At 36.6% G+C, this 21,567-nt stretch overlaps 3 long non-coding RNA genes across 5 annotated transcripts; 2 read left to right on the top strand and 1 right to left on the bottom strand.

The window, feature by feature from the left end:
• The first annotated feature begins 1,282 nt into the window (after positions 1 to 1,282).
• LOC143470344 (uncharacterized) lies at positions 1,283 to 4,910 on the top strand. Of its 2 annotated transcripts, none has more exons than XR_013119354.1 (9): positions 1,283 to 1,902; positions 1,985 to 2,016; positions 2,230 to 2,366; positions 2,452 to 3,291; positions 3,376 to 3,567; positions 3,769 to 3,849; positions 3,933 to 3,964; positions 4,180 to 4,270; positions 4,637 to 4,910. It is a non-coding gene; the product is annotated as an uncharacterized LOC143470344 (long non-coding RNA). The 2 variants fall into 2 exon arrangements; XR_013119352.1 differs by having other exon boundaries at positions 1,291 to 1,902; positions 2,230 to 2,320.
• A 10,618-nt stretch (positions 4,911 to 15,528) lies between these two features.
• Positions 15,529 to 16,488, top strand: LOC143461569 (uncharacterized). Of its 2 annotated transcripts, none has more exons than XR_013118055.1 (4): positions 15,529 to 15,644; positions 15,838 to 15,869; positions 16,062 to 16,146; positions 16,269 to 16,488. It is a non-coding gene; the product is annotated as an uncharacterized LOC143461569 (long non-coding RNA). The 2 variants fall into 2 exon arrangements; XR_013118051.1 differs by having other exon boundaries at positions 15,532 to 15,640.
• A 2,039-nt stretch (positions 16,489 to 18,527) lies between these two features.
• LOC143471340 (uncharacterized) lies at positions 18,528 to 21,546 on the bottom strand. Its single transcript, XR_013119539.1, has 3 exons — positions 19,892 to 21,546; positions 19,377 to 19,453; positions 18,528 to 19,237 (listed from the first exon to the last, which is right to left on the bottom strand). It is a non-coding gene; the product is annotated as an uncharacterized LOC143471340 (long non-coding RNA).
• Between the last annotated feature and the right edge of the window lie 21 nt (positions 21,547 to 21,567).

Below are 21,567 nucleotides of genomic sequence, written 5' to 3' on the forward strand. Positions count from 1 at the left end.
ATTTGCAAATAAGGCGATGTCTGATTGGTCAGCATCTCAATTCTCAATGTTTTTTTTCTCCTTTTGTGACGTATAAGATGTCGCTGTTTCATTATAACTGTCAAAGTTCCGAAGCACTAGAACACTGACGTCAAAGCGTGGGTGTTGCTTGATAAACTGCGAGCGGAAAATGAAAGGAAATTTCCACTCTTGATACATTTAGGATCCTTTTTTGGTTGTCATTGTTATGTTATATAACAGTAGTCTAATGCATGTCTTCTGCGGCAACAAAGTCAATGGTCTCAATACAGCCACTCATGGGCAGATTCAGCTTCTTAACACAACGGCGAAAACAGGTCATAACCGGTTTTTGTGGGCAAATTCTTTCCAAAGGCTTCATTGCAATTTAACGGAAGCAAGTGCACATCAAACAACCCATTAACGATAAATAAGGTTAATAAATGATTAACAAGGCATGTAGGCTAATCTCCAGGTTTTTTAGATGGAAGACACTGGAATATCTTGGTATGTCTTTTGCTGCTCTTCCTTAGTCATCTGCTGGATGTCCTGGTCATCAACCCATCTTAGAGGCTAGGTATAAGACAGAAATAGACCCAAATATCCCTATGATAAAGTCACAATAGTTTGGGCAACTGTCTTCGCTTTGTCAGTTGACGCACGTTTGTGTATGTGCAGTTAACTTTTAATTGTTGCTACAATTGTTCTTGTTTTCGGCTATAGCCAGTTATTCAAAAGCTACTAGTTATTGATAGTGACTGGGAAAGCGTTTATTTGAACTATACCTATAATATTTACAACAATGGACATTTGTGAATGCAGAAAGTTAGACGGAAGATAATAATCAATGGACTAGTTTGGTATTGCTTCCTATCGTCTTTATAAAAATGGATTTCCTTGTTGAAAAAATGCCGCAAATAGAGCAATGGTCTACAGGGAAGTTGAACTTAATAATAACTTTTTTTTGGTGAAATATGCAAAAGAAAAACAATCTGTCTCACTAATCAAAAACACCTAAACTAAGACAAGTTTTAAGCAGGTATAGGCCTATATCATTCATTATACCAATACATAATATTGTAGTAAGACATGGTAATGCGCAGTTTTGTTGATGCTAAAAAATTGTGGTTTTTGACGTTAAATTCAATCACTTACACCATTGGTGATTCCATATTGATCATCACGTTGCACTCATATAATTGCTGCTCGTCTGTGCCTTGCGGGCAATAAATAATTCCTCACTTAAATTTCTGTGTTGTTAATTTTTGTGCTTGACCTTCGTACGTCTGTGCGGTTGGCTCAACTGCCATGTTTTTCACAACCATGCAATAACCACCAAATCGCGTATGACCAAAACATAGAAGTGCACAGAAAGTACAGATGGAAAGTTATCTTGAAGATGATTTGTCGCATACAACGACACAGCGTCAAACTAGCTTTAAATCAAACTATTTATTCGATTGCAAGTCGCGCCATATGCAAAATATTTTTCTATTATCATTTTTGCGGCTTACAATGAAGTAAATACGGTAAATGGGTATCTAGTTGGTGATCAAGTACGAGCAAAGGCTAAGTATAAAAATTAACCAAACTTAAGCTCAGAAGGAAAAGCACAGAAATAACCTAAACACAGAAAAAATGACATTGGAAAATTTTTAATGGCTGCAGGACGCAGATCAGTATGCAATCGTGACGTTATGATAAATGTGGAATCGGCAATAATGTAGTTGATTGAACTTACAGCGTCCGAAGGTCACAAGTAACAACCGATTTGAATAGCATTCTGCTACCGTGAAGTTTTTTCTCTTTTTTACGTATTGTTTCTTTAAACTACAACTGATATTTGAAGCACGATGAAAACTTTTGTGGTGCTGCTGGTTCTTCTTCTGCTGCTACTTTACATAGGTAACAAGTAAATGCCTGAAATGCGTCAAAAATTGTCATCATGCAACTAGTTCATTTAAAGCTTAATTTTTTTACTTGACAGGACACAATGGGAATGTAGCTGGCCGTAAAAAGGTAACGAATGACTTAGTGGTTGTTATTTGTCTAATGATAATAATTAATCAAGGAAACCACATTGTCAAATGTGTACTTTCGGTTCCCATTCGTGTACGGTTTAAAATTACAAAAGCATAAAATCAATGGCTTAGTAACGATTCAGTAACGATTTCACCGCGAAACTTTTGTTCGTCAGTCGCAAAACCAATTCATACGTTTCTCAATTTACAGACTAGCAAATGCAAGAGGAGCTTTTGTGTGATGGGTCGACGAGGAAGATACTTCTTCAAATGCAAAGTTTTGCGAAAGCGCTGGCGTAAAGGCAAGTCTAAAGAAATGTTTTCCGCTCTGACTGTACAGTGATTAACGTGTGATTTTATTATGCTTTAACTTAATCGTATTTTTGCTTTCAATGTGTATTAGTTTCATAACTCATTGTTTTGTTATTTGCAGAGTGCAGAAGTTGTCAACGAGCACGTTGCAACTCAACTTCGTATTGGTACAAATAATGCTGAATCTTATGTACTTCAGAATATTTCTTTTTAAATTTAAAACAAACTTAAGCTTGTGTTGTAGTTACATGGTGATTGTAAAAAGTATCCACAAACCATATCATTGAATTGTGCTTTTGTATCTATACCTTTTCAAATTCTTTTTTAACTCTTACAATCTTTTGTCTGCTCTTTTTTCTTTTGGTGTGTTGTGTTGTTTGAAAATGGAAAAAACGTCGTTTTCGTTCTAATTGTTGTTGCCAAAAAAAATGCGACATCAGCCGTGTTAGCACTCAATTCAATTGGCTTGTTGTTTTGAACGAGTAGCACACGTAACAGCTATAACCATACGTCTTAAATGCAAAATATTCTCTGAAAAATATTTAAATCTATTTTTATTTTGCAAGTACTATATATGAACTGATTAAAAAAAATTCAAGATGTACTATAGATATTGGGTCAAATTGACCCATTTCTCAAAATACTGTAGCCTACGTTGTAAATTCATTTTACTTCAAGTTGTGTTTGTTAATAATGAGAAACTCTTATAGGCCGGCAAAAAATAAAAATCAAACCAAATTACAATACCAAGTAACAAGGGTTTTGTACTAAAGCACAAACGAGAAACCCTAGAAATCTATGAAATAATTTTGCAATAGTTTTAGTCATCGTCTGTGGCCTACGCTACAGTATATATAGCCTAGGTCCTTTGTTAGTTAATGAACTTTGCATATGTGTGGTCTTTATAGTTCTTAACTTTTGCTGCATTTGTTGTTGTTTCGCATCGGGTAGTTGTTCAAAAGTTAGTGGTTATTGATTGCGACTGAGAAAGCTTTATTTGAACAATACCGAGAATATTTACAACAATCAGCGTTTGTGGATGCAGAACTATAGACGGAAGATGAGGGACTGATATTGCTTCCTATTTTCAATTATCCTAAATGGATTTCCTTGTGAAAAAAGGAGGCTGCGAATAGATGAATAGCCTTATATTGGGAAGCTCAGTATACAGGAAAAAACCTACATAAGGCGGCTGAACAGATATTAACCTAAACATTTATTTCTATCACATCAAAAGGTGACAGCCCGTTACTTTAGAATTAAATGCACGTAAACATTAGTTTTGAGATGGAATTTTAGCAGGTGTATATCATTGGTTAGCAATAACTAGTATCGTATAGCAATTGTCGTTAATACCCAGTTTTGTTGATGCTAGAAACCTATTTGTATATCATTTTGCAGGTTTAAAATTTAATTTCTTTGCTCATTATTTCTTCAGGCAAAACCATAGTTGAAATTTGAAACATGATGAAAACTTTCTTGGTGTTGTTGGTTCTTTTTTTGCTAATACTTCACATAGGTATTTTATATATAACATAAACACATCGAAATTAAATGCATATATAAGATGCGTCGTTGATGAAAATATTTTTTACTTGACAGGACGCGAAGGAAATGTAGCCGGCCAAAAGAAGGTAAGGAACTTTCTGATATGATTAACATGGTAGAAACTTTGTCAAAAGTGTGCTGTCAGTACCTAATCACGTCCGGCAATAACCACAAAAGCATAAGATCAATAGGATGGGTAAAGACATTCTTTGAGTTTGTCTCAGTTGATTGATCACGAAACTATTGTTCGTCAGTTGCAGTCTGCAAATAGCTAACCACTAAATAAATTTCTTTTTTACAGACCAAGAAATGTGTGAACATTTTTTGCGTGACAGTCCGAAACTGAAGCTACCTCTCCAATTGCAATATGTTTCGATATCCCTGGAGTAAAGGCAAGTGTAAACAAATATTCTTCTGCGAATGTAAAATAGACTTAGCCAGAACAGTAGAAAATATGGTAGAAAAATCTTGAACGATTATCATCATATCAATGCATTTTGCCAGATACGATGACCATAGGGCATAGACAGTTAATGTTTTCATTTAGAAATGAAACATTTGCTACCATTTTTTCAAATGGTCTCGCTATATTTTCTAACTCAAAAGAATCGCAAACTGCTGTAAATATTATGCACTGAAAACATTTTTTATTTATAGTTATAGTGTTGTACTTAGGATTCCCAGCTGTTTAGGCCTAAACCTACATGTTTCATCTTATGGGCTTGTTTCTTTCAAAAATTATTGTTTGTTATTTGCAGCTTGCAGACGTTGCCAAAGAAAACACTGCAGAACAAACTCGTTTTGGTACAGACCAGGCTGACTCCAAAGCGACTCAGAAAAATTGCTTTAAAAGAAACTTATTCAAGCTTGTCTTAGATTCAGTGATTTTAAAACGTCCATAATCCATATCATTAAGTTTTGGTCATGTGACTAGATTCTTTAAAGACTTCTTTCAACATCTTGAAATCATCCATCTGCATTTCGTTAAGTTTTGTTGTGTTGTAAAAACGGAAATAAACGCATTTTGTTTTATTTGAAGTTATGAAGCTAAACCGCTCCAAAACCATTGTGTTAAAATTCACTTCATGTGAATTTTTGTTTTCCAATGGAGATCATGCCCAACAGCGACTAAGCTATATACAAGTGCTAAACGTTTTCGGAAAAACAATACTTTTAGTTTACAAACAGCACAAATACTTTAATGGACTGATTAAAATTGCTTCGTTAATTCACATCTAAAAAAATTGCAATTTTTTTATTTCAAATTATTTTTGCTACAATAATTAATTAGTTACACCCTTATACTGCGGATAGAAATTAAACGTATGTGGTAATGGTTGGGTTACAAGATTAAAATACGGCCTCAACTTAAAACCTTGCGCTTCAGCTTCCGATCCGTGTATTGCCGACTTTGTACAGAGAGTAGGGTTTATTATGGCATGCTACAGGTTGTCGGATATCCGAATTGATCATACAACCCACACCAGATACAAAGTAACAAAATCGTTTAACTGAACTTTCATTTCAACAAAACATTCCATCCATACCATACCATACCAAAAGTTTAAAACGATTTCCAATTATTTCAATTGATTGGTTTTGCGAACTGGATTGGTCACATTTGAAAACTGTCATTTTTTACCGCAAGCACAAACGTTCTGAAATGACCAAGCCTCCACTTTGTCCTCGAAACTTGCCGCGTCTCCCACGCTTTTGTAAAAATCAATCCTTGTCCTCCAAAGCAGCCCAGATAGAAGCTGGTATTTTATTATTTGAAGTTTTGCCGAAGACTAGATATAGCCCAACGTTAATATTCAGGAATCTTATTGCAGCAGAGTGGTAGACCGTGCAAATGAAAATGGCTTGCAATGAGCATTATCAAAACCTGATAAATGTATGCAGAAACAAGGTTCAAAAAATCCGTTCGCTTATTCACTTATTTTAAATGGACCTTATTACCCGGTAGATTAGCTTATCATTACTTCAATTTAGCCTATGACTGAGCTTTGGTTTAAATCATTGCAATAAACGTGAAGACGCCCAGAAATTATTGTCATTTTTAGGTTGTTTATATTTTTCCAAACTCTTACTGAAGTAATTTATTGAATTATGTCGCACTTACGTTTCACGAAGATGGACTTCCATGACAGCCAAAGTCACTGCACCTATTCAGCATCAGTATCGCCTGGATATGAAGATGAAGTTATTGGACCAGTTTTGGAGGTTCTTCGCTCATTTTACTCCAGCATCAGCCTGTATAAGAGAGAACGGCATCAGAGCAAAAGATGTAATGCTTACGAATTCGACGACCCGGCCCACAGGGTACACAATCCTAGAATATGGTTACTCCCAGCGTGTTCTAAAGATGACCTCCACGTTGCACTGATTGACGAAATGGAAAAAGCTGGATGGAAATGGATTTGTCCAAACGAACTTTTTTATAACTCATCAACCGAAGAAAACACAACAACCTGGACTTTTAAACGCTGCAGATAAATCTATGCTATAGCTACTATCCTATACAATTATTATAGCCTTAATGTCTTTCTGTATTTCAATGCAATAATAATTGAAACAAATTATTTGTTTCGCGTTAACTCACTTATTCCTCCCATTCAGTCCATTTTTATTGCTATAGTAGCCTAGCTGTAGCAATAGATGCTAGTACTGCCTTTTATTTAGCACAGCTTTGAAGAACTTTGAAGTATACAGTGTACAGCTAATACTATAGCTTGTAAGCCTGACAAATTGTCATTGAAATAACTATTCTTTAACAGTTCATATACTAGACCATTTTTGGTTGGCTGGTTCAGTGTCGCTGGCACAATAAAAATGCTTATAGAAAACGACACATGCAAAATTTTAAAAGAACATTTATTAACAGTAACAGTATTTCACAAAGATGCCAAAGAAACGTTTGCACCTTGCAGACATTTTTCTCAATCTCCAGAGTACAGAATAACAGCCTTGTACTTTCATGAGTAATGTGTAACTTATTCTCAATTTGAAAAACGTCGGGTACTTCTAGGGTTACGAAATGGTACACCTAGAAAGTAGAGTTGTAGTCTTTTTTCAAACACGGAGTTGTTTGCGATGCCGGAAACCAAGTGTTCTTTCGAACCCGAGCTTTAGACTTTTACGCTCGTGAGTACCGGAACCGAGGCCGAAGGTCTGGCGTCATAATAAAACAAACAAAGAAATTAAAATGTAAGCAATGAGCTGTATTTTCGTTATAGGCCTACTACACGCTATAGGCTATGCGTCCTAAGCAACCTACATCTAAGTGGTTGTATCAAATGAAAATCTATGACAAGACACAAAGCGTGAGATTAATTTTTCTGGAACATGATGAAATAAACGACGTATCCTCGTGTATAGGCTGCTGTTTTTATTAACCGAAAGACAGCGTGTGATACACGTGACCTTCTACGCACACGTATCTATAACAAATATAGCTCGTCATAACCATACAAACAACTGCGGAATGTAAATAATGAAAGATAAAGTTTTTGCGCTGAAATAACTGGCTGCATTCGGAGGTGTAGCCAGGGTTTTTAGTGACCGGGGACAGAGGCAGTTTTTGCACCCCCATTTATCAACGCATTTAAAATTTTGTAAGCGTTGTACAAGACAATGACTTTATTTGTCGCCCCATATAACTGCGCCCGGGGACAGCTGTCCCACCTTGCGCACCCTAACTACGCCTCTGGCTGTATTTGCAGTGACTTCGTGAAACGTAAGTGCGGCCTGATTTAATGAATTACTTTAACAAGATTTTGCAAAATGTTAATAACTCGAAAACAAAAAAACATTAATTTTCATACTCAGTCTTTTTCTGTTAATTTTAATGATTTAATCATAAGGTTCTAAACATTGCTCATGCAGTAACCGACATCATATTGGGTTGGTTTACAAACAAATTAATTTTTTATTTAATACCATTGGTCTATACTCTAGTAGTCTAGTCTATAGTAACAATAGAAAATGTTAAGCTAAAAGTCTATAAAAACTCTAAGTAGTTGCCGCTTTAATCAGTCGCTTATTAAGCCCAATTCAACACGGTCCCGATTTACTCCATTTGTTCCAGCAAAAGGCTCCGCTTTGTGAAACAAAAAACTCCGCTTAATAAGCCCATTTTTGGAGAGATTTCGCATAATTTGAGCGTGAGTGCATGGGTGATGATGGTTTGGCAGTAGTGTACTACGGTAGGCTATACCAGGGGTGGGCAACCTTTTTGAACCCGAGAGCCACTTTGGTTGTTAAATTTTTACTGACGAGCCAAGTCATAAGAAATTATGACGTCATAAATAGTTTATGTCGTTTAATTGTTCCATATCTGCATTCCTCAATCGAAAAATATCATTAAATTTGGATAATTAACAACTTGTCATCAATGCTGGCCTAAATAAGGAAAAGAAAAAGAGAGAAACGTTCATAAACGGTACTCTTGGTAGCCTTTACAAATTTTGAAATTTGAAATTTTACGATTCGACTAGAAGAGCCACAAAAAACATGCCGGAGAGCCGCATGCGGCTCGCGAGCCGCAGTTTACCCACGTCTGGGCTATACATTAAATGCAATCAAACAGCGTATTGTTTCTGCTCACCCTGAATCTGGGCGGAAAACTAAATAGAGTATCCCATGTAAATGTTGCGTCACAAGCTTGATTGTTGGTCCGTATTCGTCCATAATCGTACTGTGATGTACTGTACTGTAACTCTACGTAAAAACTTAGCGAAGTGTGCAGCCAAAAGTGATCAAAAATTGCTGAAACTGTATTCTTTTGTTATTGCGTAAGAAACTCAGCTAACGATCCAGAGATTCGAAAAGGATCAGTAGGGTGCGCAAAGACACAGATATGCTCGAGAAAATTGAGCTGCTGAAAAAGTACCGAGCGCTTCCAAAGTGCAGCCAACGTGGTGTAGCCGAATAACTTCACGTTTCTCGTGGTTGTCTGCGAAATCTCCTGCGTGACAAATCAGCTCTCCAGTCGGAAGCGTCAGACAAGGAAGTTAGCAATGAACGGAAGAGGAAGCGCCATGGCAAGGACCAAGCAGTGGAAGATGGGTTGTGGAAATGGCTCCGTTTTGCTCAATCTCGCAAGGTTCCACTAAGTGGCCCGGTATTGATGCATAAGGCTGAAGAGATTGCGAAACAACTCGGTCATAACGAATTTAAAAGCTCAGATGGTTGGTTTAACCGCTGAAAGAAGAGGCATGATCTACGTTACACAAAACTTTACGACGAAGCCAGTGAAGCAGATGAAGAAGCCGCTGCCACGTAGACCAGCGAAAACGTGCGAGAGTTGTTGAAAAGGTATGAGCCTACTGACCTTTACATCGCTGAAAAGACAGCATTTTATTTTCGAGCTCTACCGGATTCTACGTATGTAAAGAAATCTTCTCGCAAAATGTCTCGTGGGTGAAAGGCTGCAAAAGATAGGCTAGCAATGCTGGTATGCTGCAGCATGATCGGTGATAAGCATGGTCTGCTCGTTATTGGGATATCTAAAAAACCACGATGCTTCAAGTATGTGCGAGTATTTGCGGTTGCCTACACTTTTTCTAAAACCGCATAGATGACCACTGGCATCTAGTTTGACTTGGCTGCAGAAGTTTGACAAGAGCTTGCAGGTTCAACAACGAAAAATCACTTTATTGATCGGCAATTGTTCTGCCCATGGCGATGTGAAAGAACTCAATTGCATTGAAGTCGTGAAGCTACCTCCGAACACCACCTCGCTAATTCAACCTTGTGATATAGGCATTACGCATTAGGATAAGAATTCTTCTGTTATTGTTGTTTTTTTAACATTTTGTAATGAAATTTATTGAATCAATGCCTATTTACGTTTCACGATTTTAGAATTGTATAAAAGCTAGATTTACTGCTCCTACACAGCGTCAGTTGCACTTGGATTTGAAAAAAAGCTCTCGAACCAATTCTAGGGTATTTCTATTAATGCCTACTTCTTCGTTTCATGGCAACATTCGGTCACTCAACAGCAAACAGCAAATTTACTTCGTAAGAGTTTGATGATCCGAATCGCAGAGAAGATGATTTTAGAACATGTCTAATTCACACTCGTTCCAAAGATGAACTCCACATCGCTCTGGTAGAAGAAATGAGAAGCCTTGGATGGCAGTGGATTGATCCGAATGAAATTTGGTGCCATTCAATAAACAGAGAATGTACAACAACTTGGACTTTCAAACGTTACCGTTAATTTTACAAGCTTTGATATTTTCAAGAGTTCCACCTTCATTCGTGTGATTCGTGTGCTGATTTAATTATTCCGAAGTGTTTGTGCTCAGAGGAAAAAGATAACACGTGATTACGTAGCGTGTTCACCCAGTCAAACGCGTCATGCGAACAAAACCTGTTCCACACATGCTGGCAAAAACGTACTCAGAAACATACAGCTCCGCTCTACAGTATAATAACAAAACGATATATACAGTTTCAGGTAAAAATGCCTTCCATTGTTATAAGAGTTGGAAGTAATCGTATATCACATAATCCGATGAATTTGGCCAATGTTTGGTTTGAATCGAATTTTATCTAAAGAACAAATGCTTTCGGTTTGACAAAAAAAACATTAGTTTCAAATGTAGTAAGTTCAATAGCTTCGTTTCTTAACGTTCTCGGTTTCTCTCTCCAACAATTCCGTACAAAAACAGACGAAACTACACCAATCAGTGTGACTTTACTTTGTCATTTCAATCAACCGCAACGACACTAAACCCTGCTTTGAGTTACAAAGTATCCGAGGTTGGCCTGATTTGCCGCAGCTTGCCTGTCTTATAGGCTACTGCAAACTACAGTTGGTAGAGAACTAAAATTATTTCATCGTACTGACAGGGTATAGTATGAAATGGAATGGATTGCTATTTTTCCAGTCTTCATACAATGCTACAAAGCATATCGAACAAAAAATTTTATAATCATAATCGGGACAATAGTCGGTAAAATTAAAATGAAAACAGTAAAATAAACGTTTTTAAGATTTTGGTTCAAAACATATAATTGTAGTGAAATAAAATTCCCAAAGACAATGAGTCAATGCACTGAGTATGGAAGATGGAATTTTTCTTCCTTTCCATTCTGCAAATCTTTCATCCCCTTTCATGTTTTTAAGTTTCCATGTTCCATACCAATAGTTCTGCTTCGTCTTCCATACCATACCATTCTACATCATACTGTGCCCTGCGTAGTGGTGCAATAACGAGATCTCGCACGGAATGTATTTTGGACTTTTTCAGGATGCATTATTTTAAATGTCTCAATCTTGTATGGTTGTATTCCATTTATAATTTCCTTCTTTTTGTTGACAATTGTTTTCAATTAAATTTTCACGATAAAATTTCATAGATCTCATTTAGATTTGTTCTTATATTAGAAACACTTAGGATGGCTTAAAAATTTATTTAAATCGATGTATTATATAATTTATGTTTTTCTCTCATTAATTGATGATCATAGTCCATCAAAATCAATGCCATACGGAGCAAATGGTTACACAGTTCTAAAAAGGGGAAATCCCTATCTTACATCACTGTAGCCGTAGCATTTAGGTTCTGGATCTAATTACAATGCAGTTATGTTTCTGCTTCTGACAAATTGTCTTTATTTTAAAAAAATTAAAATCACGGTGTGCTCTCAGACAGTCCTAAAGTTTCCCTGGTTGTTACTAAGTTTAAGATGCAACACTACGAGTGGAAAATACACTTGTTGAAAGCTGAAATTAGATTCGCTAAACTGATGATGATGCTCAACTGGTGTAATTTGAAATCATGCATGGTCAAAAACATTGTTCAAACTTTGTCAACACATATAAATAAATACAAAAACTTACAGCAAAATGTTTTTAGAAAAAGAATACTTAAAGCATGGTAACAGGAAAACAACGTTTTGGATATTACTAAATTATCGAAACCCGCAAAGTTTCAACTGCTTATAACAAAGGTCCACGTGGTCGAAATTGCTGTTTGGTTTGGTTTTGGAATTTCGTGGATTTCATTCGGACCAACCCATTCCCACCCAATGCTTTCCAACCCATCAACTAGAGCAACGTGAAGATCATCTCTCGGTAATGGTTCAAAATATTCTCTGTTTATGGCACTCCTTGCAACCGGGTCATCAAACTCGTATGAGGGACATTTGAGATTCTGCTCTTCACTTGGAAACGCATCCATTCTGCGGTAAAACGAACGAAGTACCGCCAAGACTGTTTCGAGAACATCCTCTAGATATCCAGGTGATACTGAAGCTGTGAAGGTGCAGCGTTTGTTGGTGTCCCACGCTACCATTGTGAAACGCAAAATGGGCATCCTTCTATAACAGTTGCAAGGTGGTTTTGTAAATGCATCAAACCTGAAAACAACAACATCAGTTAGATTCAACTTTCCCTCGGCGTTTTCCTATTTATGATAAGTATTTAACTCAAAGCACAATGGATCTTATGACAGAGGTCCTTTCGAATAAAGGGATTTTACTACCATCAGTTTTGACTGTGCCTGGAGTATTCTAAAAAGCATCTAAACGCGCATAAATCTCAAGCTAGTACAATATTGAATTCTTTTTCCACTCCTTTCGAGCGAATAACTAAATTCAAGACTGATCTTCCACGAAAAGTGTGACAACTACAAGTCTAGGGGGCAAGATGTAGGTTTTGTCATTTCAAAACGTCTGTGCTTGAGGCAGAGAGACGACGAACCAGTTCAACGCGCACAACCAATCAATTGCGATGCAGTAGTGGAAAACAATCTTACAGGTGTGCTCATTGACAAATAACAATAATATTCAGCTGTAGAATCTCGCAGCGCACGTATGTGTTGGGTCTGCCTTGGCAATTAAAGTTAACATACCGTTCAGATCAAGCACAATTCCAGCTAAAGTTTTGTGATAAATTACTTTATGACTGTCGTTGGCATAAAGTATATAGTCAACCGGTGAAGAAATATATTTAAAGGAAGTTCATCCATGCCATTCTTTCGTGCCTACACACCTCACTTTGTAAAAGAACAGAACCCACATAAAAGCAGACAGCCGTTTTGTTAAAATGTTGTAGGACCACTGAATCAAATAGGCTAAGCGCTTCAATATACTAGTTATGTGTTGCCCAAATTTATGCTTCATCGATCTTAAAAATGCATTCTGCGAACGCTGGCATGTTTGACGTTCGCAAGTTGCTTACTCTCTTTCAATGCTTTGTGTAGAATTGGGCAGGATTCCCCTTCATTTGTTATTTCCACATCACACCACACTCAGAAATGAAAAGTTACCGATCGACGGCCCAGCTGGAGACACGCGCGCAAAACACACACTTCAAGTGCACAAAATGACATGCTGGGTTTGATAGAATGTCGAAGAAGCTAACACATGCCTTCGCTTTGTACCTTTCTTAGTTTTGGTGTCGTGTAATGTGGAGAATGAAAATAACAAACGAGGCCGTTCACTCGGTTTGGGCAAAATAAACTTATCCACGTCTGAAAAAATGTTTGAAACGAGCAAGTGCCAAACATGTTAGCTTGCGCAGGATGCATTTTAAGGGTTTTTGAAACATAATTTCACCAACGTGATGTAATACCAGCATAATTTCACCAACAAGTATCTTGATGCGTCCAAATCTACACGCATGCTGTTGCTGTACTGTGCTATATATGTTTTCTTCTACATTCTGGAATGTTCAGCATGTATTTTGCGTCTGCTTGCAGCTTTCGGTAAAAGCAGACTGTGTGTGTGATACCTCTTCAAAAATTCTGACAAATATGGTCTTATTGGTTTGTTGGCATTTTCACATTTTTGTGTTTTTTTTTTTAATTGTCCAGTAATTTTTATCAATAGATGTTTTTGTGATTTTCGTTATATACTTTGGTTTACACAAGGTTAATCTATGCTGTGCAATATTTGTCTTGTCGCGTACAGTGTTTTCTTTGTTAAGAATTGTAAAAAATATATTACGTAAATTTCAATTGTCTTCTGTTGGGAAATCTTGTTATGGTATGGTTGCTACATAATCAAATTTCAACTATTGCTTCCAGTTATATTGAAAGTATGAAATGCATTTTCGCTTATTTTTTTGGACAAAATGCCTCCGTTAATAAAAACATATTGTGCAACATTGGAGCATAGTTGGAACCGTGTCAAGGCATTTCCGGCACATAGCTTCCTATATTCGCCTTATTCATTACCGGGTATGGCTTACATCAAAACACTCCGAAACTATAACACTTCCTTTTGAAAGCCCATTTGATAACCTGCGATAAGGAACCGTTACAAACACCTGCTTTATTGCTATAGTTGCAGTTTCGAACAACTTCAGCCTTGGGTGAACTTCATGGTGCAAAGCGCATGGAACACTCACTAGTATTATTAGTTTTATGAGTCAGAGAGCCTTCAACCGTATCCGAACTGGCTCATACATTTCTTTACTTCCCATGTTAGTTCCGCTTTCTTTTCGGTGACTTTCTCGCTATGATGTAATGGGAATTTTATGTGGTTAATGGAGAAAAGCGACAACAGCACGTTTGTCTTTCAGTGTTTGAATGAAACGGGTAAGAGCAACTGTATCGAAGTGATGCTGTGCAAACCCGAAAAAAGCGCTGGAAATAAAAACAGCTCCCATAAGATGGTGGCTGCATTTGATAAATGCCAAAACTCTTATCTGCAACTTTGATGAACCGCTACAGCAGCTTAGCAAAGACATTGCAGTGCTTAATTTGAGGAAGCTGCAGCAAAAATTGATAACTTAATTACTGAGTGAGTGAAATTTGAAACGGGCGGAGAAATTATCTTGCGGAAGTTGATGGTATTGGATTTCCGAGTGATTGGAAAGATAGTCATTCATAAAGTTATCTTTAGTGCCATCCTTTCAATACGTTATATTGACAGACCACGTTGCTCACGCAAAAGCCGGTTGGTTTGCTTCTATACGACAATGGAAACGAACATTAACCGGGAATATAGAAAATGCAATATGAAACGAGTGCCTTTTCACATATTTTACTTCTATGCGTCAATTGTGTATATCCGAACATTTAAAATCGTTTCACATATTCCAAGTATATACTCGATAAATAGTAATATTATCGAAATAAATAGATATATAATCAGTTATTTATTGCTAACCTTTAAAGTTGCGTTTGCTACTAGGGATTATGTAAGTTTGTGTCAAAAACATAAAAAGCGCAGCTGGGCATCACGAAATTTTTTCTCCACTAGGATGAAAATTTTCTAGGAAAGCGATGACAACATGGATCACATAATATTGATTATAAACACACTCTATATATCACATAGAGTTGCGTAGCAGCGATTAAAAATGATTGAATTATGATCAAAATGTTTGCTTTTTTTCCTTCTAAACCATAAAAGGACTGAGCCAAATGAGCTTTGGAATTTTTTATCATCGCATCACCTTAGAGATGTCTTGGCAGATACCAGACGAGAGTCTGCGCGGGTATTCGTTTATCAACACTAGTTCGTTCTAACGGAATTCTTGAGCAGACCTTCTTAGCCTGGGTCGTAGCTATAGGCGACAACAAATGCAATGCGCGATGACATTCAACAAATAAGAAAATTATTACCAGCAGAATTTTTACAAAGTAATTTTCGGTTAAAATTTGAAAATGTTTCTTTTAACTTAGATTTTTAAAGGAAAAAATTTAATAGTTTTGGTCAATTGTGTTGAATTTTATCATCTGTCAAGCAAGATGAAATCGTTTGCCCTCCTATTGTTAGTCGTTCTTCTTTTGTCCTACGTAGGTAAGTAGTAATAAGTACAGATTTGCATCTGATCATTTCCAGTAAAGGTTACTGCACGGTTTTACGCATGATTCCCTTTTTGCGAAATCACGTGTGCATAATATAAGCCTGGCTAGATGCTTCGAAAATGGTCGCCCTTAGACTATTTTGTCTCTACTGATATTTATAAATATGTTCTACTACTTGTTTACAGGTGTTTTGCCCAACGCAAGTGCTGGAACAAATGTAAGTTTTGCTTAAATCGATGTTTTGTTTGTAGGGGTTTTTACGTTTTATAACGTTGTTGCCAAGAACTTCATACATGCGGGCTCTGATGCGGGCGACATTATCCGACCAAACAATAGCCAGTGTTTTTAAGTTTTATCAACAACTAAGTTATTCTTAATTTTAAGAAAATACAATTCAAAATGTTTGTAGGTGTGCCCGACGAAATTCTGCTCGAAAAACAGTCAAGGCAGATTCGTACGTGACTGCCAACAGCTTACTGGGATATGGAAAGATCGTAAGTGTCTAAATTCATCTTTGCAAGTTGTAGCAAATTTCAAGACGAAGCCTTTATTACAGTATTACCCATGTTTTAAATGAGAAATTTTGTTTCCCTAATCGAGCTCTCATTTTTTGCAGTCTGCAATTATTATCAATCATCGCTTTGTAGAAAACATTGCAACGGAGAAAGTTACTTTTGAGGATAATAAGTTTCATGTATGATTTATACACCGCCGTTTGCGTATACAGTGAAATAGCGATGTCCGTTTATGTGAAGCCTTATTCATATCGTGTGTTTTATAATGGTTTTGTGCTTGCCCTGCGAAAAACAGTTGCCATTACAACTCTGTTTATCAGGTTTCTTTTGGTGGTACGGAGAAGTTTGCTTGCAAAGTCAGTATGGGTTCAATATACCTTATTTTGACTGCAATTTTCGAAATAATTACCCAAAAAGTGTACGAGCGATTTGGTTTTGAAATTATTGTTAAAGTATACTGACAATAGGAGAGACATTTTTCTGTTACAAAATACACGTCTCTTCTATGTTGTATTTTCACTGCTTGTTACCACTAACGGCGCACACACACTGTCAAACTTCACGTTATAAAAACTTCTTCGTATTATGTTGCATGCAGACAAAATCAGTAACAACTCAGTATAGTAAAATAAAGACAAAAATTGCCAACATACTTATAGGTTGACTACAATGAAATGTGGGATAAACGTTTTTGTGGGATAAACAAATTACATGCTCAAGAATAGTCCTAACCGCAATCTCGTGTATACAATGCGATTTTGCCCAATTGCATCGGAAGTGAACGCAGCTTTGGTGGTTGTCTGGTCTCATGTAACCGATTAGAGGAGAACATGTTGTTTGTTTTACCGGCGATAATACCATATACGGCAATGGAATGTTCAGCGTCAGTCAAGCGTGAATAAACTAAAGGCAACAGAGCGTGAAAATTAGTGTAAATCAATGCCAATAACAATATAAAAAGCACTGTAGGTGACCAAAACCACATGAAGCACTCAGTTACCATTTGCAAGCCTATAAGTTTACCATATTTTAATAAATTGTTCTAGAAAAGATAAACTAAGTTACGCGTTACAATGTGGTTTCTTATTCAGTCACTTTTTCTCATATAGCTTAACGTCTGTTAGGTGTAGTTTTGGTAGGTTACTATAATAGTCGTTTAATTACTTAGTCCAAGTTATTCGTATTAAGTTAGTGGTTGATCAACGAAAGTAAATAAGTAACCAGGAAACTGGTAAGCAATTTCATGCCGGTTACCAAAACAACATGGGTGACAAAAACGTCGTTTAAAAATGGTTGAAATTTGGACGTGACGCTGTTTCGCTTTTTCTTTGAATAAAACTTTGCATAATGCGCTAGGCTATTCTGGCACATCAAACCACGTGTGCAGATGCACCATTGGAAGAGAAAAAATTTGAACCGGATTATAAGAAATTGTTAAGTCAAATTTGTGTTTTGGATCTGTCTTGAATAACTTAAATTCATTGGCCTATTTGTACAATCTGATTCACCATGGTTCAAAAAGGCTCATTGTGTTTTCTTGTGTAATATCATGCCGGGAAATTATATGCTTATCAACACCTGGTACTTGGACTTAATTGATGGCAAAAACGTTTAACAGTTGGCAGTTAAATGTAAATGCTTCTTAAAATATGTCTCTACAATGCTTTCCGTGGTATAACTATGTCTTCACTTATATATACTGTATGATATTCCTTGTTTAGTGATACACATGCATTTGAGTACGCTTTTCAATACGACTATAATGCCCACTTCAAACCTGAAGCAAAACGTTTCAGCCAATTTAACCCAAGTATTTATACACATAATTGTCGTTTGAAGCGAGATTTGCTTTGGCAGAATGAACGTAATTTGAAGTTCAGTTGAGTCTTACCTTGGCGAATTCGCAAATAAGGCGATGTCTGATTGGTCAGCATCTCAATTCTCAATGTTTTTTCCATAGATATCGTATATATAATAACTAGATATCTAACTAACTACCTTGCGCTTGAAGAAGTGAAGCCAGTATGGGTCCGCCATTTTGTCAACATATGCGACCAGAAACGCTCTTGCGCATATGTGTGGAATGGAACATATGAAAGGATTATGTGCGATTGGCAAATAGTAATGAAATGGAAAGACGTTTTTTATGATGCAGACGATGCTAAGCAATATTCCTAAAGCTCAATTGCGTATTTAAAGGGTGTTTAACGTTTTTAACGGTTCCACTATCTAGGCTAGACCTAGATTTCTAGGCTACCGGCAATTTGCAAAAATTTGTGTAGTTTAAGTACTAATTATTCATCTGATTTTAGAAATATTTGTTTCATAATGGTTACTTGTTCAGCATATAACTGTACTAATCGATCTGGAAAAACAAATATTGATAAGATATCATTCCATACATTTCCGCTATCAAACCAAGATCTTTGCAAAAAGTCGCAATGAAGAGAGACAGCGTGAACGACAATGTCTAAAAAACGATGCAGTACCTTCTGTTTTTTGTTTCCCATCCCATCTCGGTGCCCCACCACATTTATCCCATGAAAGAAAACAAAGGGCTAGCATTGTTATTAGCTCAATGAAAAAAAGCAAGGCATCAGAAGACAAAAAAAGCATGCAAGCAGTTACGTCCAGTTGTGTTGCACAGGAACACAATTACTCAGCATTGGTAGTACTGACACCAACAAAATCTCACTTGCGCAAGAAAATTAAAATTTTAAGGCAAAAAATACGACGTTCTGACAAGAAGGTACAATCACTAAAAGCAGTTATTGACAATCTGAAATCTAGCGGTTACATATCAGAAGAAGCAAGCACAATGCTAGCCAACAACTTTTCCGGCATCACAAAAGAACTGTTTAGATCTCAATTGATTAACAATGGACGTAATTCCAAAGGTCACCGTTACAATGATGAAATCAAAAAAGTTGCTTCCACACTTCACTTCTATTCTCCAAAAGCTTATGATTACTTAAGACGATCATTTTCTTTGCCAGCACCAAGCTCTTTGGCAGACTGGGCATCATCAGTCAATTGTGAACCTGTTTTTTTTATTGATGTTTTCAGTCACCTGCAAAAAAAGGCCAATACTGACAAAACATACTCGGACTGTGCACTAATGTGCGACGCAATGCACATCAGGTCACATACACCTTTTAACAAGTTTACTGGAAAATATGAAGGTTTTGTAAACTATGGGGAAGGCATACTTCCTTTTGATACGGAAGCTGTTGCAAGTGAAATGCTTTGGCTGACTTGGGCATCATCCATGATGGAGAAAAACAGCCTATAAAATGGAAGCATATCAGCAATTTACACAAAATTCAGCAGGAAGAAGGCCTTAAATTTGGCAATTCATTATCAGTCAGCCACATTGAATTTCAAAAACACAAATCCTGAAAGATACAATTTCAATGTTAAATAGTTTGGTTACGCATAGTAATTGCAGCTGGGAGATTAATATAGTCCATAGTGATTTCACAGCTATGCGGCGTAGATATGTTTTTTAAGCATTTTTATTACTTTGATGTTTTTCCAAGAGAAGGTAATTACTAATTAGTATGCAGTGAGCCTGGTCATTAAATTGAAATTGATTTATAATTTTGTACATGTCTATTATAGCTACAGGCTAGCCATTACATAAAATTGAATGATCAGCTTTCATAGAATAAACAAAAGAGCTTAAGCACGTTCATTAAACACCTAGCATTAACACCTATCATACCTAGCATTAATTCAAGTCAAAGACCGAGGCGGCTTAATTACCCCATCAGCAGGTGTTGTAACTGTGGTCAGACAGGCAGAGAAGCTCTTTCGAGCTGCTGTTTGTGGATTTAATTCACTAAATCCTAAAATTTCCATCAAGGATCATCTCAGTCAAAACCTGTGTGAATCAATTTATGAAAAAGTTAAAAGCTATGATTTATTTCCATCGCTAAGAAACCAGGATGATGATTTTGAGATTGGATATGAAGATCTTCATTCTGTACAATTAATAAAGAAAATTATTAAAGAATTTTTCACGATCAGGTTTTTGACCTATCGTTTCGTTAGACATATCGAGTATGTTTGAAAAGTATGGTACGCCTATATATTAGATATGGTTTGTATTAGGTTTCATCATATTTCATTTCGTGTCTTTCACATTTATTTCTTTCAAGTTAACACCTGATTTTGTAAAAAATATAAGTATATCAATCTTTTGCTTTGAATCATGCAACTCTTACTCGATTGAAGGGCTACCCCATTGACTTATGCTAGGCCTACACGGTACCGGTAGGCAATTAGCCTATAGGCAAGCTTATTCATTGATACAGCTAAAATACAAATATTTACAAAAAATAGTCAGTGATAGTGCAATGCAAACACCTCGGCCTTTCAAAAAACTTCCAGAGAATTAGGCCTATACAGAACTACTCCAATTCACATTTGGCTTTTAGCTTTTCTCTCACTCTCTCCCAACGCTTTTGGGCGCATGTGTAATCGCAGGCTTGCTTCACTTTTCGGCTGGAGTTAGATATCTAGTTATTATATATACGATATCTATGGTTTTTTCTCCTTTTGTGACGTATAAGATGTCGTTGTTTCATTATAACTGTCAAAGTTCCAAAACACTAGAACACTGACGTCAAAGCGTGGGTGTTGCTTGATAAACTGCGAGCGGAAAATGAAAGGAAATTTCCACTCTTGATACATTTACATTGATACATTTACATTTAGTCTAATGCATGTCTTCTGCAGCAACAAAGTCAATGGTCTCAATACAGCCACTCATGGGCTGATTCAGCTTCTTAACACAACGGCGAAAACAGGTCATAACCGGTTTGTTGTGGGCAAATTCTTTCCAAAGGCTTCATTGCAATTTAACGGAAGCAAGTGCACATCAAACAACCCATTAACGATAAATAAGGTTAATAAATTATTAATAAGGCATGTCGGCCGGGTTTTTTTTAAGTCGAGACACTGGAATATCTTGGTATGTCTTTTACTGTAGTCATCTGCTGGATGTCCTGGTCGTCAGCCTATCTTAGAGGCTAGGTATAAGACAGAAATAGACCCAAATAAACCTATGATAAAGTTACAACAGTTTTGGCAACTGTCTTCGCTTTGTCAGTTGACACCCGTTTGTGTATGTGCAGTCAACTTTTGATTGTTGCTACAATTGTTTTTGTTTTCGGCTATAGCCAGTTATTCAAAAGCTACTAGTTATTGATAGTGACTGGGAAAGCGTTTATTTGAATTATACCTATAATATTTACAACAATGGACATTTGTGGATGCAGAAAAGTAGACGGAATATAATAATCAATGGACTAGTACGGTATTGCTTCCTATCGTAAAGTCTTTATAAAAATGGATTTCCTTGTTGAAAAAATGCCGCAAATAGAGCAAGGGTCTATA

The sequence above is a fragment of the Clavelina lepadiformis genome, chromosome 1 (assembly GCF_947623445.1).
Source record: "Clavelina lepadiformis chromosome 1, kaClaLepa1.1, whole genome shotgun sequence".
Taxonomy (NCBI): domain Eukaryota; kingdom Metazoa; phylum Chordata; class Ascidiacea; order Aplousobranchia; family Clavelinidae; genus Clavelina; species Clavelina lepadiformis.